The sequence below is a fragment of the Cotesia glomerata genome, linkage group LG10, assembly GCF_020080835.1.
Source record: "Cotesia glomerata isolate CgM1 linkage group LG10, MPM_Cglom_v2.3, whole genome shotgun sequence".
Lineage (NCBI taxonomy): Eukaryota > Metazoa > Arthropoda > Insecta > Hymenoptera > Braconidae > Cotesia > Cotesia glomerata.
Genome location: NC_058167.1, coordinates 3727016 through 3752372, shown reverse-complemented (window position 1 = coordinate 3752372; position 25357 = coordinate 3727016). Strand labels below are relative to the sequence as shown.

The window sequence follows — 25357 nt, the reverse complement described above, 5'->3', positions numbered from 1 at the left end:
AAGTAGAAAATAAATTTAAACAATATAAAAAGCGAGTACCTATACTCCTACGATTAGAGGATTTAAAAATTTGCACACTGATACAAGGATTTATTAACTATTAATAATTTAATTTATTTGAAGACAATTTAGAAATTATTTTCATTTAAGTGCTGATTGAATTAATACTGTTTTACAAATAATAAATAGGTGACTAAAACGCCGATTCATTATTGTGTTGCTTCCATGACTCAGATACAACGCCATTCAATTGACAATCACTGGTTTCAGTCGGTGCTCGAGCAAATTGTATAAATAATTGTTCTAATGTTGAAGATAGTACAACAAAGTCTTCAATGCAGTCGATACTATTTTTCAGTTCATTCATAACTGTATACATAGCGGTCCATGTAACGTCGGGATCAGTTATGTGATAACCAAGAAATCCATTGTTCTCGTCCGTAAGTTTACATGGAAAATTAGACTCTACTTTTAATTTTATTGTTTCAATATCTGAATTATTATGATCTGGTAAAAGTTTTATATGAATATTGTAACCAGCTCCGAATCGTTGTTTTAATTCTTGACTAGCTCCAATACAAACTATTTTTCCTCCTACCATAATTACTAAGCGATTACAGTACTTCACATTCTTCCATACTATGTGAAGTCAATATTATTGACTGACCAATATTTTGACATGACTTAAGTGTATTCCATAAAGATCTCCTTGCTGCAGTGATCAACACCAGTTGTAGGCTCATTCAGTAATACAAGTGGCGGGTTACCCATCAACGCCATAGCAATATTTAATCTGCGTTTATTCCCACCACTGTAGGTAACACTAGGCTGATTGGCACAGGCCGTCAAGTTAAGTTTCAAAATCCATTTTTTTACTATTGAATCAATTTGAGAACTAGGTATTCCTCGAAGTTTAGCAAACAAATACAAATGATCCCAGGAATTGAAAGTATCAATTATAGTATCTTGTTGCGGACAGTATCCCATTTGCATGAGATACTTATCCGCTCCGTTGAAATATTATTGTCTTTTAAATACATTGATCCATTAGTTTTTATTGAAGCACCAGTTAACATTCGAAAAGTTGTACTTTTTCCTGCACCATTTACGCCTAACAAACCAAAACATTCACCTTTTTTAACTCTGAAATTAATCCCTTTAACAGCTTGGAAGTTTCCATAATATTTTTCTAGTTCTTGAACAAAAAATATATTCTCACTTTGATACATTTGATTTTTTTGTTTTCTCATAAGTTTCGAAATCTCTTCAAACACAATAGATTTTTCCTTTAATACCATTTCATCTATTCCAGTAATAGAACTTTTATTTGTTTTTCGTCGTCTGAACATTGCAGTTAATTCAGCGAAAATTTTCATTTCTAACAAAGCAATGATCGTAAAGAAAATGACAGGTAAACAGGTAAGATAGGCCATACTTTTCCGAAGACTTGGAAGTATGTCGAATAAATCATCAAAATAAGATATTGGTTTTTACATACACCGTTAAACAATCCATACCACAACATGGATCGAAACCATTTATACAAGAAACTTCCAATAATTTATTAGGCATTCGCCGACATCGCGCATTTTGAATCAAAGAATTATGGAATGAAAGGTGTCCATAAATAAAACTCACATGAGGAATGAGTAAAAATAAGATTAAGCTGCTTGAATTTTCCGGAATATTTTAAATGCATCGTGTTTTTTACTTCCATCGAAAAAGTTAAAAAATAATATTAATTCCCACAGCAGCTAAAAAATGATATATATTATAATTACAATAGTTAAAAATTACTAATTTTTTATAAATAAGTACTTACTTAGTACTAATGGCGCCACAATAAAAAAGCAATGATGGTTGAATTTAACGTTTTTCAAAAAAACTTGTTAAATAAACAAAGAAAGGCAGTACACTAATTCCAAATAATAGTAGCAATCCTACGCTTAAAATTCCTAAAAAATAAAAATATATGTACTGGATTCCTGGATTGAATGGGCAAATTGAAGTACTTCGACTTTTTAATTTTTCGAAAAAATAATTGACGAATTCCTAAGAAGCTGGAACTTGAATTACACATTTGAAGAAAAAAAAAAAAAATTAGAAATTTGAATACATGTATTCTCAGGAAAAAATTTTCTTAATTATTGGAAGTAAAATTTTTAACTGAATTAAAGTACTTCAAGGATTTCTTTAATGTATGACTTTTCATAAAATTGGGAATCAAGATTCAAAAAAAAATAAACTTACCAATTTCCTCTAAATGATAATACCTCAGTTCCTAATGTCTTGTCAATAAAAAATAAATGTTGCTAAAAGTAGTAACACAGAAACAATGTATTGTATTAAATCGAAAAGAGATGTTGGCTGCCCACGGTACATCAATGCAGGGGCACCAGTCATCGAGTTGTAATTGTTTTATTCCTGAGCCAAATGATTCTTGTTAAGGGTGGTGTAACATTACATGCAGCTATTGCTGGAGACTAAAAAATACGACTGGCAGAAAGAGTAACATCAGTATTTTCGAGCATCGGTGGTTGTTTTGAATTTATCGATATCTGAAGTGATTGTGCATATGCTTCGATACCATAGGAACTATCGTCAGTAAGTGCTTTTAATAATGTATTAGTAATGCAATTTATAGTAGTGGTATAGCTTCAAGAAGAGCACTTCCGGAGTAAAACCATTAGCTGAAATGTTATTGGTCCCATTAGAATTCAGCTGATACTATTATTAATTCTATTGCGATAAGTACTCAAATCATTGACTGCTTGCTAACATTAATAAAGTATCCGTGAGACTTATGTTTCTTGGGGCAATAATTGCATTACTGCGATAGTACTCAATAGTGTCTTTGTACTTGCTACTAAATGTATCATTTTCTGCGTAAACAAAAGCAGTTGAATGTTGATAATTATCCAAAGTCAAAGGTGTGAATTTATTAGAACCAGAAGAAACTCCATGATCTAACAAAATTAATACTGCCGCCAAGCATGGAAGTATTAAACTTATTAAAAATTCAGGGATTTTTACGAGCAAATATGATTTTTCACTAAAAATGCCATAAAAGTTTGTATGTAAAAGCAAAACCTTGAGTTTTCTTAAAGGATTCGATTGAATCACTTGAATCAATAACGTCACTATTTTCTCGAGTGACTTGCAAAAATACTTGTTCTAAAGTTATCATAGATACGCTTATACCTGTGATTCCTAATTTTTTTTGATGCTTCTAATTTATCCAATGCTTGCGGGCAACTTATTAACACGCGGAACAGTTAATACTGTTTTCCTATCATTTTGATTTAAGACTTCTACTATAATTCCGATTTCATTTGAAATATTTCTTACATCAAACCATTGTTCAGTCGATAAAGTTATTTCAATTTGACCATTTCCGTACAAATTTTTTAAAAACATTGATGTACCATAACATTTTACGTTACCAGAATGCATAATTGATATCCGATCACCCAATATATCGGCTTCTTCCATATCATGAGTACTAATTATAATTGTTTTTCACCTCGCATTTTTAATATAATATCCCAAACTTCTCGCTTACTTTTCAGCATCCATACCTGACGTTGGTTCATCCAAGATTAATACATTTGCATCACCAATTACCGCCATCGCTAAGCATAATCGTCTTTTTTGACCACCAGAAAGTTGATTGGGAAACGCGTATTTTTTATCGGTCAAATTTACTTTAGTTAATAATATTTCCACTTCTTCTTTTAACTGTGCTTTTGATTTCGTTTTTCCTTTTAATGTACCAAAAAACAACAATTGTTGATAAACATTTAAATCTGGAAATACCATATTTTCTTGAGGACATAATCCAATATTGTTACTAATTACCTTTGGATTAGTTGCAATATTTTGCCCATTTATGAATACAACTCCTTCAGACGAATCAGTTAGTCCAGATAAAATCGACATCATAGTAGTTTTACCGGCGCCATTATGACCAAGTAAAGCAGTTATTTGACTTTTATAAAAGTCTAATGATATACCTTAATGCATGAACTTTTGTATTTCGAAACCAATCTGTTGTATAGACTTTTTTCAACTCCCGAATCTTGATACCTGATACGAGACTACCTTTAGGTACTACTTCAAATTCTTTTCTATCAACATTAGTATTATTAAAACCATCTAGATCTTCTTCATTATCAATTTTATTCAACCTTTTTCGCTGAAAATATTAAAAAATTTTCATTATTATAGATACTTTTGAAAATGAGATAAAATCATATTATTTACTATTTACTATTACAAACCTGGAAACAATAAAATGGATTACGCTGAATTCCATATTTTCCAGGACGGACATTATACATGTAGAGTGTCATGTAAAAATGAAAAATAATTCCTATTATTGAAAAAATCATTAAAACTCCAATACTTCCTTCAGGAGCTCCCGTATTCGAACTAGTTTTAAACAAATTAAACCAATTGATACCAATCACTAAAATGAAATGCATAAAAAATAAAAAAGTTTCTCAATAATAATAATAATATTTAACGTTTTAATTTCGTACATTTTACTCTCGAGTCGGTAAGTTCGGTAAATATTTTTTCAATATGAAATTCGGAGATAAAATTCCGGCATATAAAAAAAACCGTTCAATTGTATATCCATGTACAAAAACAGCTAAAATATTCATAAGCGTTGTAACCATGAAAGTCATGAATATTCCATGCGAAGCTGTAATATAATCACAAATTAGTAAGTTTTCAAATTTTATCAAATTAATAATATGTTTAATAATACATACGTTTCCAGAAATATGATGAAATATGATAGCCAAATGCAATGACATGACATGTGTGTAAAAATAATGCAATCCACACAATGAAGGCATTACCATAAAGTAAAAAAGGCTTTACTTTGGGAGGCATAAAGTGTTTTAAAAGCACAACTATCGGTAATAAGTAAGTTGTACTATATAATGCTCCACTTATTAACCAACTTAACATATTTATAGAAGTTTTTAAGCCATTCACTGACATAAGAATCTGAAAATAAATTAAGTTCAGTTAGATATTATATAAAAGACATGTTGATTTAATGAAATGAAGAAATAAAGTTTTCTGTTTAACGGTTATTAAAAAGTATATACGCCTAAAAAAATGCCATTCGGCCTCACCCGAAATGGAAGGTAGATTTCATGTGATACGAGATTTTCTTTATTTATTTTATTTAATTTGTTGAATATATATATATATATATAATATATTTATAGAATATATATTTATAATATATATATATTAGAGTGGTCCAAAAAAAAAAAGTTTTTTGCCTATCATCTTAAAAGCTTTTCTAAGGTATAAAAAAAATTCCCTTCAAAGCGCAGCTTGATCTCAATTCTTCATGAAGCTCAATGAATTTTTATTTTCCCATGTAAATAACACGTAAAAAAATTTTATTTACGTTTTCATCCGGTAAAACTACGAAAAAAATTTTTTTATGCATTTTTCGTCAATTATTCTTGTAGGAAACTTAATTCTCTACAAAAAAGTATTGAAGTAGTTTCTTCGTAATCTTAACGAGTAAAAATTTATTGAGCTTTAAATACTCACACAAAAGAAAATTTGAACGAAGATAGTTCCAAAGCATCTTTTCGAAAACTTTTTTGGTAACTGCATGTATTTATTTCAAAATTTATCAAACTAGACTGTTTCTAATATAATTAACACATGTCTTTTGGTGAAGTATTAACTGTGAATTATGAATAATTTTTCTCATTACAATTTGGATATTTTTTCCTATGAGCAATGATTTTTTAAAATTGAACTTGAATTTCATTACGGAATCTGAATTAAGAGCAAGCTAGTACTTCCGGATGCATACTAAATTTAATTGTTTTATTTAAGAACATGTAGGACAGGTGAATATTTAAATTTTGAACACGATACTGGGACGCTTTTTGACCGAATGAAAAATCATGAAACTTTGCAGGAGAACGTAAATAGAAGTCCTTCGTGAATTGATTCTTTTATTTTTAAATTTAATCATTGAAAAAAAAAAATGATAAATAAACAGGTAGAGTTCGTGCGTAAAACTGCCTTATCTCAGGAGTCATCACATATTTAAGTAAATAAGCTTGACTATAAAGAAATTGCTAATAAACATACAACCAATATAATCTATGAGACTTATTTAATTTTTGGTTATTTTTAGTTTATATTACTTATAAAACATAATTATTAAAATGCAGCCAGGTTAGGGTAAAAAACTAATTATCAACAAAAAATTTAATTTACTATATATCTTCATGTAGGCCGCAAGAGAGTGCTAAAAGTAAATTATCTAGTTTAATTTTTTTAAGCAGTGGTTAGAGTATTTACAAAGTCTGGTAATCTCCTTCAGTGCATTTTACATGTGGTTCAAATAAACAAACCGATATATATTCAATTGTCATTTGTTGTCACTGGTCCAGACTGAATTACCGATGTCAGACTGTATACCATGTTTTTAAGAAAAAAATATAAATTACATAATAAAATAATTTGAAACAGAAAATGTGATACAACGTGGATTCTAAAATCATGTCTGATTAAATTTTCTTTTATTGCGAGTATTTAAAGCTTAATAACTTTTTACTTGTTAGGATTACGAAAAAACTACCTCAGTACTTTTTTGTAGAGAATTAAATTTACTACAAGAATAATTGACGAAAAATACAAAAAAAAATTTTTTCGTAGTTTTACCGAATGAAAACGTAAATAAAATTTTTTTACGTGTTATTTAAATGGGAAAATAAAAATTCATTGAGCTTCATGAAGAATTGAGATATCAAGCTGCGCTTTGGAGAGAATTTTTTTATACCTTAGAGAAGTTTTTAAGACAGCAGCACTTGAAAAAAAAAAATAAAAATGTTTTTTTTGGACCACTCTAATATATATTATAATATTATATTGATAATATATATATACACTCTGATATATACATACATATATAAATTTTTTAACCAATGGTGTTTTTGAAACTTATTTGACTAATTATGACATATGATAGCAAAATCAGGTGAAAATTCCACCATGAGGACTAATGCAATAGTTAGATTTCTAACAAAATCTACCTAAAAAGTCAGGAAGAATTATAATAATTTCATAACTATTATTAAAATTATAATAATACATACATTGATTCCGATATATTTTTCATTGGCTGGAAATGATATTTCTATACACAATATTATAAGAAATACCAGTCGAGCTAGTTCCGCAAATGTATCTCCAGTAATAACAGCATCTTTATCAACTTTAATATAGGGTGGATACGGCATTTGTTGTATTGTTAACTATTAAAATATTACATTAATCAAGTTAAACTAATTATTAAGAAAAACTATTTTAAAAATAGAAAATATTACCTCTGAACGATTAAATTTAGGGTTTGGTACAACATAATCAATATAAGCTTGGTCTAAACACATTTGGACTTGAATTAATGGTGCTTTTAAAAATTGAATATTAGCTAGATCGCTATTTTCTTGTGAATCAAATAACTCGGATGGCATCAAAGAGGATACTCGTAGTTTATATTTTAAACGTGTACTGTTTTCTTGTGAGTCAAAAATTACACCAACACATTGTGGTGCAACGTCCGATGTTAAAAAATCGCGTTGAAGTTCAGCGATCAAAGACTCTTCATCTTTTGACCCAACAACATCTAAAAAATAAATAAACTTATTTTAGAAATATTTCATCTAAAAAAAAAATAATCTTAACCCTAGACTGGTCACCCTATGAGCGTGACGTGGCCTAACGACTACTCAACCTATAGAGACTCGTTATAGTGCGAGCGAGAAACTAAAAAAGAGGTGACCAATCTAGAGTTAATGAGTAGTTTCCTGATATTATCTACAATCAAGCTGTTTGTTTGTTTGTTTGTTTGCAATCAGTTAAGCAATTAATTACAACGAATGAATTATTTGTATGATAAATTAAGAATAAATTATTAATAACTATTAAAGAGGTCGATTAATCGGTAGAAAAAGAAATAAAAAAATTGACTTATCTCGATCCTGGAATTCAAAAATTTCTAAACTAATTAATACTCAGACATCGTTTACGTTTTAAGATTAATTATAATGAGCAATAATTTATGACATAAGATCTTTTTAGCAAATTTATTTGTTAAATAAAAAAATAATGAAAAATACTACAATTAAAAGTTGTCATAGGTCCCAATAAATAATAATCGCAAAGCAAGATTAAAGTAAGTTCATTACCTGAATCTTTTAATTTAAGACAATTCCTTGTGGCTTCCATGAGTTTTTTAGTAAAATTATTTTGGGGTGTATACTTAATAAACGTTCCAGAAATTGAAACATCCTTCAGTAAGTTAGATTGAGTTCGAATTTCATAATATGAATTGTGAGGTATACGTGTAGGTGTACTATCGATCATTAATTGGATATTTTCTCCAATTAAAAATAACAAAATTGGAATGATAATTTGTACAAAAAATTGATTGTACCCAATGTTTTTCTTACTAAAAATTTTTGTTAAGTAACAAGAAAAATATTTTCGTTGCTTTACCCATATCGTTTTTTATAAATCTATTTCGATGAATAAAATAAATAAATATTTTAAATCCTCTCACTATCTTTTAATTGTTTAAAGTTGAAATTATTTCGAAACACCTGAAAAATTAAATAAAATAAATTATTATATTACTTAGTAAATGTGTATATAAAAATGTAAAAATCTGACTTAAGTTAAGAAATCGTTTTCCTCAACCCAAGAGTTATTAAAATGATACAATGATAAGTAAAATACCTATGTCTCCGTTCAAGACAGATACAATATCTCATACGTATTATCTACTAAAAAATTCAACAATATTTAGTGAAAATAATCTAAGTTTTTAATTTTTTCAATCATTATCCAATAACAATGATAAAACAAAACGATTGACGTCTTTAAATGATAAAACAAACGTGCATCATATATAATTAATAGCTAATTTGTATTTTAGATTACAGCTTATGAATACTGATAAAATATTTTTCCTACTAAAATGAAATTAATAACGCATTACAATATTTTGAGAATGTCCTACATTAAAATATCTACAATATTATATGCAGTGCATTTTATACCAAGTTATTGTTGTTAATTTATTTGCGACTCCAATTTTTTTGAAATTAATATTTTTTGTACATGTTAAGACATTCACCTGAAGTTCAAGATTTTTCAAATAATTTAGAAAATAGTTTAATATGTTAAAAAAAAATGTTTAAAACAAATCATTTTTCAAATTTTATAGATTGTTGAAATTACATAGCAAAAATAGTTGAAAATTCACAATTTCAACAAAAAAAAATTGACTGAAAAATAAAAAATTGTGTGTCAGCTCCGACGCACGACTGGAGTTTACTCCTTACGAGCGATTGTATCATGTATGCTTCGAGTAATATAATGGTTAATTTCATTTAACATTATTTACTAATCTATATACATGATACAATCGTTCGTAAGGAGTAAACTCCAGTCGTGCGTCGGAGCTGACTACATAATTTTTATTTTTTTTCAACTTTAATCACTTGATGATTTGTTTAATAGTACATAAAAATACACGTATCAATGCATAGAAGTACAAGAAAACTTTAAAATCAAAACATTAAAACTTGATGGTCAGGTTGCTGTTTATGTACGTTGTATATAGATGTATACAATAAATGCTACTATATGCATTTATTATACAGCATGCATACCCTGTACTCGGCAGCAGTATACAAGTTGTGGCAGAACTTCGTAACACGCAGGCGCGCAACACACACGTACAAACATACGCACACATTCAACTCTCAGACTGGAGGTAGTGAACTATACAGTGAGACTACGAAGTATAGCGCAAAGAGGAGACCCCGAGAATGAGATACGCTGTGTAATGTATTCCATCTCATTCTTTTACACGTTCAATCCTACAGATATATATGTTTGTCTCTTTCTACGTAACGCCTCAACTTTTCGTGTTACACTTGATTTTACTCCTCATAAAATTTCCGTACCGGGCCTTATAACTCAAATCGTTTCTTAAGGAGTAAACTCCAAAAATTAAAAGTTTTTGGTGTAATTATCCTGAAGCATTTTAATACTAATCTTTCAGCGAAATTGTTTTTATTTAATGAAAGATGAATTCCGAGCAAATAATACATCAATTAACATTAATATGTAAAAAACATTATTTATATAGAAACAGTTGTATCGTTTATTTTTACTTACAGTGAATTAAGTATTTAATGCATTCAAATTGCAAATTGGAAATTACTGAAAACTTTTTATAATTCAAAGTTTCACACATAATTTCAACTTATACACTTGTAAATGAATATACTAAATAATTATAATAGTTCGTATTATTGCAAACTCCTGATACCTACTGATTGAATACAAACAAAAATGGACAAATTCATTTTTCTTATCTGAAGAGATAAATCGAAAAAAATATATTATCATTTTCCTATTAGCCATGCTCCTCTAGCTATTTTCGAGGGTGGGACAAAATGCAGAAGGTATAAGGAACTTTTGAATTCTAAGGTTGGTGAACCTGCTGTACTAAAGATATGCTATAGAAAATGATAAAGGGGCGTTCATGATGGATATAAATGCCAAGCGGTGCCTCCTACTTGCGACTACGCTTATCGTAAAAAAATTGATAAAACAGGCCGTTCTAATTGATAAAACAGGCCGTTCTAATGTTCTAATTGATGTAGCATTAATGTAATAGATGGCGCGTACATACGCATTTCAGCCTAGAATAATTTTTAATAGCATTATAGGGCTCATAGTGAACGTATACGTTTTACATTGATGAATGCAGCTAATAAGTGCTCCATTACACGAGGAATATTATACTCCAATAAATAATTACAAGAATAATTATACTAATTGTGAAATAAAATATAAATTATTTATTCATATAATTTAAAAATAATTATGCAATAAGTAATTAAACAGTGGCGTGAATAAAAAATTTTTTTATAAATGATTTTGGAGTGCAAAAAATTACAACGATAATAATAATAATAATAATAATAATAATAATAATAATAATAATAATAATAATAATAATAATAATAGTGATAAATAAAATAATAATGATTATTATTATTATTATTATTATTATCGGTAGGTTTACAAAATTCGTGACAAAAAAAATATTATTTATAAATAATCTTTATGAACATGTGAAATAATGTGAGTGAAAGATTTCAGTATATCATTTTATAGTGTTTGAAGTGTAAAAGTTTATAGAAGTTTAAGTGAGTTTAAATAAAACTTCATCAATTAGATTTTTCAAGCTCCATTCTTATTTGAAAGCTAAAATGTGAGGGTATTATTTAAATAATTTTATGTTTTTTAAACATTTTAACGTTGTTTTCACGATAAACAATTTTTTTTTATTTTATTTGTTAGTAATTAAAAAAAAATAATTAACATTCTTAAGAAATAATACTCCAAAAGCAACGAAATACCTTCTACACGTGTTTTCCATTAAGGTACAAATCATTGATTTGAATTGACCTTTTGTTTATAACGTATCAACCAATTAATAAGTGGTCTAATATTATTTGTTTTACTAAAGATAAAATGGAGTTGGATTAGTATTTTTCATTAAAGAAGAGGATGTTGATAACTTCGACGGACAACGTCGACACGAATGGCACGGAATTTCATATAAAAAATTAAATTTAATTGATAGAATGTCGAAAAAATGTTATGAGTAGAGGCATGTGAATGATATTCCACTAATTCATGAGCGCAAAAGGCCCAGAGTAACCCAATAATAATTTAATGTAACAACTACCCAGTCGGGTGCTCTATAAAATTACAAGTCCAAGAGTCTCTTGGCACGGATGGCACGGAATTTGTATAAAACATTAAATTTAATCGATGAAATGTCGAGAAATTGTTTTGGATAAAGGCGTGTGAATAATATTTAACCAATTTATTAGCACAAATAGCCCTGAGTAACTCGAAAAAAATTAAATCTTGCTGGTATCCAGCCGAGTACTCAATAAAAATACAAGACTCGCAATTTATTGGCACGGAATTTCATGTAAAAAATTTAATTAAATAAATAAAATGCCGTGTATTCGTTATGAATAATAGCGTCTGGATTATATTCCACAAATTCATTGCCATAAATAGCCCTGAGTAACTCGAAAAAAATTAAATCTTGCTGGTATCCAGCCGAGTACTCAATAAAAATACAAGACTCGCAATTTATTGGCACGGAATTTCATGTAAAAAATTAAGTTTAATTGATAAAATGTCAATAAATTGTTATAAATAAAAGCGGGTGAATTATATTCCACTAATTCATGAGCAAAAATGGCCCAGAGTAACCCAATAAAAATTTAATGTAACGAGTACCCAGTCGAGTGCTCAATAAAATTACAAGTCCGGGAGTCTCTTGGCACGGATGGCACGGAATTCATATGAAAAATTAAATTTAATCGACGAAATGTCGAGAAATTGTTTTGGATAAAGGCGTGTGAATAATATTTAACTAATTTATTAGCACAAATAGCCCAGAGTGCCTCGAAAAAAATTAAATCTTTTAATATTTTATTCCATGCCATCCGTGCCAAGAGATAGTTGGACTTGTATTTAAATTGAGTACTCGGCTGGACACCAGCAAGATTTAATTTTTTTTTTTAGTCACTCTGGGCTATTTATGGCAATGAATTTGTGGAACATAATCCAGACGCTATTATTCATAACGAATACACGGCATTTTATTTATTTAATTAAATTTATTGCATGAAATTCCGTGCCAAGAAATTGCGAGACTTGAATTTTATTGAGTACTCGGCTGGATACCAGCAAGATTTAATTTTTTTCGAGTTACTCTGGGCTATTTGTGCTAATAAATTGGTTAAATATTATTCACACGCCTTTATCCAAAACAATTTCTCGACATTTCATCGATTAAATTTAATTTTTTATACAAATTCCGTGCCATCCGTGCCAAGAGACTCTTGGACTTGTAATTTTATAGAGCACCCGACTGGGTACTTGTAACATTAAATTATTATTGGGTTACTCTGGGCCTTTTGCGCTCATGAATTAGTGGAATATCATTCACACGCCTCCACTCATAACATTTTTTCGACATTCTATCAATTAAATTTAATTTTTTATATGAAATTCCGTGCCATTCGTGTCGACGTTGTCCGTCGAAGTTATCAACATACTCTTCTTTAATGAAAAATACTAATCCAACTCCATTTTATCTTTAGTAAAACAAATAATATTAGACCACTTATTAATTGGTTGATACGTTATAAACAAAAGGTCAATTCAAATCAATGATTTGTACCTTAATGGAAAACACGTGTAGAAGGTATTTCGTTGCTTTTGGAGTATTATTTCTTAAGAATGTTAATTATTTTTTTTTTAATTACTAACAAATAAAATAAAAAAAATTGTTTATCGTGAAAACAAAGTTAAAATTTTTAAAAAACAAAAAATTATTTAAATAATACCCTCACATTTTAGCTTTCAAATAAGAATGGAGCTTGAAAAATCTAATTGATGAAGTTTTATTTAAACTCACTTAAACTTCTATAAACTTTTACACTTCAAACACTATAAAATGATATACTGAAATCTTTCACTCACATTATTTCACATGTTCATAAAGATTATTTATAAATAATATTTTTTTTGTCACGAATTTTGTAAACCTACCGATAATAATAATAATAATAATAATAATAATAATCATTATTATTTTATTTATCACTATTATTATTATTATTATTATTATTATTATTATTATTATTATTATTATTATTATTATTATTATTATTATTATTATCGTTGTAATTTTTTGCACTCCAAAATCATTTATAAAAAAATTTTTTATTCACGCCACTGTTTAATTACTTATTGCATAATTATTTTTAAATTATATGAATAAATAATTTATATTTTATTTCACAATTAGTATAATTATTCTTGTAATTATTTATTGGAGTATAATATTCCTCGTGTAATGGAGCACTTATTAGCTGCATTTATCAATGTAAAACGTATACGTTCACTATGAGCCCTATAATGCTATTAAAAATTATTCTAGGCTGAAATGCGTATGTACGCGCCATCTATTACATTAATGCTACATCAATTAGAACATTAGAACGGCCTGTTTTATCAATTAGAACGGCCTGTTTTATCAATTTTTTTACGATAAGCTTAGTCGCAAGTAGGGGGCACCGCTTGGCATTTTTATCCATCATGAACGCCCCTTTATCATTTTCTATAGCATATCTTTAGTACAGCAGGTTCACCAACCTTAGAATTCAAAAGTTCCTTATACCTTCTGCATTTTGTCCCACCCTCGAAAATAGCTAGAGGAGCATGGCTAATAGGAAAATGATAATATATTTTTTTTCGATTTATCTCTTCAGATAAGAAAAATGAATTTGTCCATTTTTGTTTGTATTCAATCAGTAGGTATCAGGAGTTTGCAATAATACGAACTATTATAATTATTTAGTATATTCATTTACAAGTGTATAAGTTGAAATTATGTGTGAAACTTTGAATTATAAAAAGTTTTCAGTAATTTCCAATTTGCAATTTGAATGCATTAAATACTTAATTCACTGTAAGTAAAATAAACGATACAACTGTTTCTATATAAATAATGTTTTTTACATATTAATGTTAATTGATGTATTATTTGCTCGGAATTCATCTTTCATTAAATAAAAACAATTTCGCTGAAAGATTAGTATTAAAATGCTTCAGGATAATTACACCAAAAACTTTTAATTTTTTGAGTTTCCTCCGTAAGAAACGATTTGAGTTATAAGGCCCGGTACGGAAATTTTATGAGGAGTAAAATCAAGTGTAACACGAAAGTTGAGGCGTTACGTAGAAAGAGACAAACATATATATCTGTAGGATTGAACGTGTAAAAGAATGAGATGGAATACATTACACAGCGTATCTCATTCTCGGGGTCTCCTCTTTGCGCTATACTTCGTAGTCTCACTGTATAGTTCACTACCTCCAGTCTGAGAGTTGAATGTGTGCGTATGTTTGTACGTGTGTGTTGCGCGCCTGCGTGTTACGAAGTTCTGCCACAACTTGTATACTGCTGCCGAGTACAGGGTATGCATGCTGTATAAATAAATGCATATAGTAGCAGTTTTATTGTATACATCTACTATACCAACGTACATAAACAACAGCAACCTGACCATCAAGTTTTAATGTTTTGATTTCTTAAAGTTTTCTTGTACTTCTATGCATTGGATACGTGTATTTTTATGTACTTATTAAACAAATCATCAAGTGATTAAAAGTTGAAAAAAATAAAAATTGTGGGTGTGTCAGCTCCGACGCACGACTGGAGTTTACTCCTTACGAACGATTGTATCATGTATATAGATTAGTAAATAATGTTAAATGAAATTAACCATTATATTACTCGAAGCATACATGATACAATCGCTCGTAAGGAGTAAACTCCAGTCGTGCGTCGGAGCTGACACACAATTTTTTTTATTTTTTTTCAGTCAATTTTTTTTTGTTGAAATTGTGAATTTTCAACTATTTTTGCTATGTAATTTCAACAATCTATAAAATTTGAAAAATGATTTGTTTTAAACATTTTTTTTTAACATATTAAACTATTTTCTAAATTATTTGAAAAATCTTGAACTTCAGGTGAATGTCTTAACATGTACAAAAAATATTAATTTCAAAAAAATTGGAGTCGCAAATAAATTAACAACAATAACTTGGTATAAAATGCACTGCATATAATATTGTAGATATTTTAATGTAGGACATTCTCAAAATATTGTAATGCGTTATTAATTTCATTTTAGTAGGAAAAATATTTTATCAGTATTCATAAGCTGTAATCTAAAATACAAATTAGCTATTAATTATATATGATGCACGTTTGTTTTATCATTTAAAGACGTCAATCGTTTTGTTTTATCATTGTTATTGATAATGATTGAAAAAATTAAAAACTTAGATTATTTTCACTAAATATTGTTGAATTTTTAGTAGATAATACGTATGAGATATTGTATCTGTCTTGAACGTGAGACATAGGTATTTTACTTATCATTGTATCATTTTAATAACTCTTGGGTTGAGGAAAACGATTTCTTAACTTAAGTCAGATTTTTACATTTTTATATACACATTTACTAAGTAATATAATAATTTATTTTATTTAATTTTTCAGGTGTTTCGAAATAATTTCAACTTTAAACAATTAAAAGATAGTGAGAGGATTTAAAATATTTATTTATTTTATTCATCGAAATAGATTTATAAAAAACGATATGGGTAAAGCAACGAAAATATTTTTCTTGTTACTTAACAAAAATTTTTTAGTAAGAAAAAAACATTGGGTACAATCAATTTTTGTACAAATTATCATTCCAATTTTGTTATTTTTAATTGGAGAAAATATCCAATTAATGATCGATAGTACACCTACACGTATACCTCACAATTCATATTATGAAATTCGAACTCAATCTAACTTACTGAAGGATGTTTCAATTTCTGGAACGTTTATTAAGTATACACCCCAAAATAATTTTACTAAAAAACTCATGGAAGCCACAAGGAATTGTCTTAAATTAAAAGATTCAGGTAATGAACTTACTTTAATCTTGCTTTGCGATTATTATTTATTGGGACCTATGACAACTTTTAATTGTAGTATTTTTCATTATTTTTTTATTTAACAAATAAATTTGCTAAAAAGATCTTATGTCATAAATTATTGCTCATTATAATTAATCTTAAAACGTAAACGATGTCTGAGTATTAATTAGTTTAGAAATTTTTGAATTCCAGGATCGAGATAAGTCAATTTTTTATTTCTTTTCTACCGATTAATCGACCTCTTTAATAGTTATTAATAATTTATTCTTAATTTATCATACAAATAATTCATTCGTTGTAATTAATTGCTTAACTGATTGCAAACAAACAAACAAACAAACAGCTTGATTGTAGATAATATCAGGAAACTACTCATTAACTCTAGATTGGTCACCTCTTTTTTAGTTTCTCGCTCGCACTATAACGAGTCTCTATAGGTTGAGTAGTCGTTAGGCCACGTCACGCTCATAGGGTGACCAGTCTAGGGTTAAGATTATTTTTTTTTTAGATGAAATATTTCTAAAATAAGTTTATTTATTTTTTAGATGTTGTTGGGTCAAAAGATGAAGAGTCTTTGATCGCTGAACTTCAACGCGATTTTTTAACATCGGACGTTGCACCACAATGTGTTGGTGTAATTTTTGACTCACAAGAAAACAGTACACGTTTAAAATATAAACTACGAGTATCCTCTTTGATGCCATCCGAGTTATTTGATTCACAAGAAAATAGCGATCTAGCTAATATTCAATTTTTAAAAGCACCATTAATTCAAGTCCAAATGTGTTTAGACCAAGCTTATATTGATTATGTTGTACCAAACCCTAAATTTAATCGTTCAGAGGTAATATTTTCTATTTTTAAAATAGTTTTTCTTAATAATTAGTTTAACTTGATTAATGTAATATTTTAATAGTTAACAATACAACAAATGCCGTATCCACCCTATATTAAAGTTGATAAAGATGCTGTTATTACTGGAGATACATTTGCGGAACTAGCTCGACTGGTATTTCTTATAATATTGTGTATAGAAATATCATTTCCAGCCAATGAAAATATATCGGAATCAATGTATGTATTATTATAATTTTAATAATAGTTATGAAATTATTATAATTCTTCCTGACTTTTTAGGTAGATTTTGTTAGAAATCTAACTATTGCATTAGTCCTCATGGTGGAATTTTCACCTGATTTTGCTATCATATGTCATAATTAGTCAAATAAGTTTCAAAAACACCATTGGTTAAAAAATTTATATATGTATGTATATATCAGAGTGTATATATATATTATCAATATAATATTATAATATATATTAGAGTGGTCCAAAAAAAACATTTTTATTTTTTTTTTTTCAAGTGCTGCTGTCTTAAAAACTTCTCTAAGGTATAAAAAAATTCTCTCCAAAGCGCAGCTTGATATCTCAATTCTTCATGAAGCTCAATGAATTTTTATTTTCCCATTTAAATAACAAGTAAAAATTTTATTTACGTTTTCATTCGGTAAAACTACGAAAAATTTTTTTTTGTATTTTTCGTCAATTATTCTTGTAGTAAATTTAATTCTCTACAAAAAAGTACTGAGGTAGTTTGTTCGTAATCCTAACAAGTAAAAAGTTATTAAGCTTTAAATACTCGCAATAAAAGAAAATTTAATCAGACATGATTTTAGAATCCACGTTGTATCACATTTTCTGTTTCAAATTATTTTATTATGTAATTTATATTTTTTTCTTAAAAACATGGTATACAGTCTGACATCGGTAATTCAGTCTGGACCAGTGACAACAAATGACAATTGAATATATATCGGTTTGTTTATTTGAACCACATGTAAAATGCACTGAAGGAGATTACCAGACTTTGTAAATACTCTAACCACTGCTTAAAAAAATTAAACTAGATAATTTACTTTTAGCACTCTCTTGCGGCCTACATGAAGATATATAGTAAATTAAATTTTTTGTTGATAATTAGTTTTTTACCCTAACCTGGCTGCATTTTAATAATTATGTTTTATAAGTAATATAAACTAAAATAACCAAAAAATTAAATAAGTCTCATAGATTATATTGGTTGTATGTTTATTAGCAATTTCTTTATAGTCAAGCTTATTTACTTAAATATGTGATGACTCCTGAGATAAGGCAGTTTTACGCACGAACTCTACCTGTTTATTTATCATTTTTTTTTTTCAATGATTAAATTTAAAAATAAAAGAATCAATTCACGAAGGACTTCTATTTACGTTCTCCTGCAAAGTTTCATGATTTTTCATTCGGTCAAAAAGCGTCCCAGCATCGTGTTCAAAATTTAAATATTCACCTGTCCTACATGTTCTTAAATAAAAAAATTAAATTCAGTATACATCCGGAAGTACTAGCTTGCTCTTAATTCAGATTCCGTAATGAAATTCAAGTTCAATTTTAAAAAATCATTGCTCGTAGGAAAAAATATCCAAATTGTAATGAGAAAAATTATTCATAATTCACAGTTAATACTTCACCAAAAGACATGTGTTAATTATATTAGAAACAGTCTAGTTTGATAAATTTTGAAATAAATACATGCAGTTACCAAAAAAGTTTTCGAAAAGATGCTTTGGAACTATCTTCGTTCAAATTTTCTTTTGTGTGAGTATTTAAAGCTCAATAAATTTTTACTCGTTAAGATTACGAAGAAACTACTTCAATACTTTTTTGTAGAGAATTAAGTTTCCTACAAGAATAATTGACGAAAAATGCATAAAAAAATTTTTTTCGTAGTTTTACCGGATGAAAACGTAAATAAAATTTTTTTACGTGTTATTTACATGGGAAAATAAAAATTCATTGAGCTTCATGAAGAATTGAGATCAAGCTGCGCTTTGAAGGGAATTTTTTTTATACCTTAGAAAAGCTTTTAAGATGATAGGCAAAAAACTTTTTGACCAGCTTTTTTTTTGGACCACTCTTAATATATATATATTATAAATATATATTCTCAGTAAATATATTATATATATATATATATATATATATATATTCAAACAGAAATTAAATAAAATAAATAAAGAAAATCTCGTATCACATGAAATCTACCTTCCATTTCGGGTGAGGCCGAATGGCATTTTTTTAGGCGTATATACTTTTTAATAACCGTTAAACAGAAAACTTTATTTCTTCATTTCATTAAATCAACATGTCTTTTATATAATATCTAACTGAACTTAATTTATTTTCAGATTCTTATGTCAGTGAATGGCTTAAAAACTTCTATAAATATGTTAAGTTGGTTAATAAGTGGAGCATTATATAGTACAACTTACTTATTACCGATAGTTGTGCTTTTAAAACACTTTATGCCTCCCAAAGTAAAGCCTTTTTTACTTTATGGTAATGCCTTCATTGTGTGGATTGCATTATTTTTACACACATGTCATGTCATTGCATTTGGCTATCATATTTCATCATATTTCTGGAAACGTATGTATTATTAAACATATTATTAATTTGATAAAATTTGAAAACTTACTAATTTGTGATTATATTACAGCTTCGCATGGAATATTCATGACTTTCATGGTTACAACGCTTATGAATATTTTAGCTGTTTTTGTACATGGATATACAATTGAACGGTTTTTTTTATATGCCGGAATTTTATCTCCGAATTTCATATTGAAAAAAATATTTACCGAACTTACCGACTCCGAGAGTAAATGTACGAACTTAAAACGTTAAATATTATTATTATTATTATTGAGAAACTTTTTATTTTTATGCATTTCATTTTAGTGATTGGTATCAATTGGTTTAATTTGTTTAAAAACTAGTTCGAATACGGGAGCTCCTGAAGGAAGTATTGGAGTTTTAATGATTTTTTCAATAATAGGAATTATTTTTCATTTTACATGACACTCTACATGTATAATGTCCGTCCTGGAAAATATGGAATTCAGCGTAATCCATTTTATTGTTTCCAGGTTTGTAATAGTAAATAGTAAATAATATGATTTTATCTCATTTTCAAAAAGTATCTATAATAATGAAAATTTTTTAATATTTTCAGCGAAAAAGGTTGAATAAAATTGATAATGAAGAAGATCTAGATGGTTTTAATAATACTAATGTTGATAGAAAAGAATTTGAAGTAGTACCTAAAGGTAGTCTCGTATCAGGTATCAAGATTCGGGAGTTGAAAAAAGTCTATACAACAGATTGGTTTCGAAAGTCACAAAAAGTTCATGCATTAAAAGGTATATCATTAGACTTTTATAAAAGTCAAATAACTGCTTTACTTGGTCATAATGGCGCCGGTAAAACTACTATGATGTCGATTTTATCTGGACTAACTGATTCGTCTGAAGGAGTTGTATTCATAAATGGGCAAAATATTGCAACTAATCCAAAGGTAATTAGTAACAATATTGGATTATGTCCTCAAGAAAATATGGTATTTCCAGATTTAAATGTTTATCAACAATTGTTGTTTTTTGGTACATTAAAAGGAAAAACGAAATCAAAAGCACAGTTAAAAGAAGAAGTGGAAATATTATTAACTAAAGTAAATTTGACCGATAAAAAATACGCGTTTCCCAATCAACTTTCTGGTGGTCAAAAAAGACGATTATGCTTAGCGATGGCGGTAATTGGTGATGCAAATGTATTAATCTTGGATGAACCAACGTCAGGTATGGATGCTGAAAAGTAAGCGAGAAGTTTGGGATATTATATTAAAAAATGCGAGGTGAAAAAACAATTATAATTAGTACTCATGATATGGAAGAAGCCGATATATTGGGTGATCGGATATCAATTATGCATTCTGGTAACGTAAAATGTTATGGTACATCAATGTTTTTAAAAAATTTGTACGGAAATGGTCAAATTGAAATAACTTTATCGACTGAACAATGGTTTGATGTAAGAAATATTTCAAATGAAATCGGAATTATAGTAGAAGTCTTAAATCAAAATGATAGGAAAACAGTATTAACTGTTCCGCGTGTTAATAAGTTGCCGCAAGCATTGGATAAATTAGAAGCATCAAAAAAAAAATTAGGAATCACAGGTATAAGCGTATCTATGATAACTTTAGAACAAGTATTTTTGCAAGTCACTCGAGAAAATAGTGACGTTATTGATTCAAGTGATTCAATCGAATCCTTTAAGAAAACTCAAGGTTTTGCTTTTTACATACAAACTTTTATGGCATTTTTAGTGAAAAAAATCATATTTGCTCGTAAAAATCCCTGGAATTTTTTAATAAGTTTAATACTTCCATGCTTGGCGGCAGTATTAATTTTGTTAGATCATGGAGTTTCTTCTGGTTCTAATAAATTCACACCTTTGACTTTGGATAATTATCAACATTCAACTGCTTTTGTTTACGCAGAAAATGATACATTTAGTAGCAAGTACAAAGACACTATTGAGTACTATCGCAGTAATGCAATTATTGCCCCAAGAAACATAAGTCTCACGGATACTTTATTAATGTTAGCAAATAATGATTTGAGTACTTATCGCAATAAATTAATAGTATCAGCTGAATTCAATGGGACCAATAACATTTCAGCTAATGGTTTTTACTCCGGAAGTGCTCTTCTTAGTATACCAATTACTATAAATTGCATTACTAATACATTATTAAAAGCACTTACTGACGATAGTTCCTATGGTATCGAAGCATATGCACAATCACTTCCAGATATCGATAAATTAAAACAACCACCGATGCTCAATACTGATGTTACTCTTTCTATGATCGTATTTTTAGCTCCAGCAATAGCCATGTATGTTACACCACCCTTAACAGAATCATTGTCAGGAATAAAACAATTACAACTGATGACTGGTGCCCCTGCATTGATGTACTGGGCAGCAACATTCTTTTTCGATTTAATACAATACATTGTTTCTGTGTTACTACTTTTAGCAACATTTATTTTTATTGACAAGACATTAGGAACTGAGTATTATCATTTAGAGGAAATTGGTAAGTTTATTTTTGAATCTTGATTCAATTTTATGAAAAGTCATAAGAATTAAAGAAACTTGAAGTACTTAATTCAGTTAAAAATTTTACTTCCAATATTAAGAAATTTTTTTCCTGAGAATACATGTATTAAATTTCAATTTTTTTTTTCTCAAATGTGTAATTCAAGTTCCAGCTTCTTAAATTCGTCAATTATTTTTCGAAAAATTAAAGTCAATCTTCAATTTATTCAATCAGAATGAGTACATATATTTTTATTTTTTTAGGAATTTTCGTAGGATTGCTACTATTATTTGGAATTAGTGTACTGCCTTTTGTTTATTTAACAAGTTTTTTGAAAAAAACGTTAAATTCAACCATCATTGCTTTTTGTGTGGCGCCATTAGTACTAAGTAAGTACTTATTTATAAAAAATTATAATTTTTAACTATTGTAATTATAATATTATCATTTTTTTAGCTGCTGTGGAATTAATATTATTTGCTTTTTCGATGGAAGTAAAACACGATGCATTTAAAATATTCCGGAAAATTCAAAGTAACTTATTTTTACTCATTCCTCATGTGAGTTTTATTTATGGACACCTTTCATTCCATAATTCTTTGATTCAAAATGCGCGATGTCGGCGAATGCCTAATAAATTATTGGAAGTTTCTTGTATAAATGGTTTCGATCCATGTTGTGGTATGGATTGTTTTAACGGTGTATGTAAAAAACCAATGTCTTATTTTTGATGATTTATTCGGACATACTTCCAAGTCTTCGGAAAAGTATGGCCTATCTTACCTGTTTACCTGTCATTTTCTTTACGATCATTGCTTTGTTAGAAATGAAAATTTTCGTTGAATTAACTGCAATGTTCAGACGACGAAAACAAATAAAAGTTCTATTACTGGAATAGATGAAATGGTATTAAAGGAAAAATCTATTGTGTTTGAAGAGATTTCGAAACTTATGAGAAAACAAAAAAATCAAATGTATCAAAGTGAGAATATATTTTTTGTTCAAGAACTAGAAAAATATTATGGAAACTTCCAAGCTGTTAAAGGGATTAATTTCAGAGTTAAAAAAGGTGAATGTTTTGGTTTGTTAGGCGTAAATGGTGCAGGAAAAAGTACAACTTTTCGAATGTTAACTGGTGCTTCAATAAAAACTAATGGATCAATGTATTTAAAAGACAATAATATATTTCAACGGAGCGGATAAAGTATCTCATGCAAATGGGATACTGTCCGGCAACAAAGATGCTATAATTGATACTTTCAATTCCTGGGATCATTTGTATTTGTTTGCTAAACTTCGAGGAATACCTAGTTCTCAAATTGATTCAATAGTAAAAAAATGGATTTTGAAACTTAACTTGACGGCCTGTGCCAATCAGCCTAGTGTTACCTACAGTGGTGGGAATAAACGCAGATTAAATATTGCTATGGCGTTGATGGGTAACCCGCCACTTGTATTACTGGATGAGCCTACAACTGGTGTTGATCCTGCAGCAAGGAGATCTTTATGGAATACACTTAAGTCATGTCAAAATATTGGTCAGTCAATAATATTGACTTCACATAGTATGGAAGAATGTGAAGTACTTTGTAATCGCTTAGTAATTATGGTAGGAGGAAAAATAGTTTGTATTGGAGCTAGTCAAGAATTAAAACAACGATTCGGAGCTGGTTACAATATTCATATAAAACTTTTACCAGATCATAATAATTCAGATATTGAAACAATAAAATTAAAAGTAGAGTCTAATTTTCCATGTAAACTTACGGACGAGAACAATGGATTTCTTGGTTATCACATAACTGATCCCGACGTTACATGGACCGCTATGTATACAGTTATGAATGAACTGAAAAATAGTATCGACTGCATTGAAGACTTTGTTGTACTATCTTCAACATTAGAACAATTATTTATACAATTTGCTCGAGCACCGACTGAAACCAGTGATTGTCAATTGAATGGCGTTGTATCTGAGTCATGGAAGCAACACAATAATGAATCGGCGTTTTAGTCACCTATTTATTATTTGTAAAACAGTATTAATTCAATCAGCACTTAAATGAAAATAATTTCTAATTCATAGGAAATTACTAATATTTTTTATATATTTCATATTATAATGCATACACATTGAAAATATTGAGTTAGAGAAATAATTTTAAGCAAAACAAAATATTTCAATTTTGCTCACCATTTTAATTTTTTGATTAAATAAAATATAAAAAATCATTAACTCATTTACATACACTATTTGCTATATTGATTAATAAAATTAATGTTGAAAGCATTCAATAGAAAGATTCAAACTGTAAAGGAATAATGACTAAAAATTTTCTCGTTGAATTTTGAATTTACAAAATCAAACTATGCTCTGTTAACAAATTTATAATTAAAAAGAAATTTTTTGTCATTTATTTCATTATTATTATTATTATTATTATTATTAGAAAAGACGTTAAATATGAAATAATACATAATATGGTTGATAATGTGGATGGTGAACTAAATATGTGGATGTGTAGTGTCTAACCAGAGTAATGGTATATTTATCGAAAGATTAATGCAGGAGTATGACAATTTAAGTGAAAAAGGACAAGTAATATTGGTGGGTGATTTTAATATTGATGTAAGCAAAGAATCACAATACTCAAGAAAATTAATAAAAGAAATGAAAAGTGTGGGTATGAATCAATGGGTTCA

At 28.2% G+C, this 25357-nt stretch overlaps 1 long non-coding RNA gene and 2 pseudogenes across 1 annotated transcript; 1 reads left to right on the top strand and 2 right to left on the bottom strand.

Annotated features, from left to right (window-relative positions):
- Nucleotides 1-89: 89 nt before the first annotated feature.
- On the bottom strand, nt 90-8554 carry LOC123273328 (annotated as a pseudogene).
- A 38-nt stretch (nt 8555-8592) lies between these two features.
- On the bottom strand, nt 8593-10966 carry LOC123272733. The gene is made up of 3 exons (XR_006511141.1): nt 10760-10966; nt 10240-10649; nt 8593-8654 (listed from the first exon to the last, which is right to left on the bottom strand). It is a non-coding gene; the product is annotated as an uncharacterized LOC123272733 (long non-coding RNA).
- A 5342-nt stretch (nt 10967-16308) lies between these two features.
- LOC123272699 lies at nt 16309-24963 on the top strand (annotated as a pseudogene).
- Nucleotides 24964-25357: the final 394 nt, after the last annotated feature.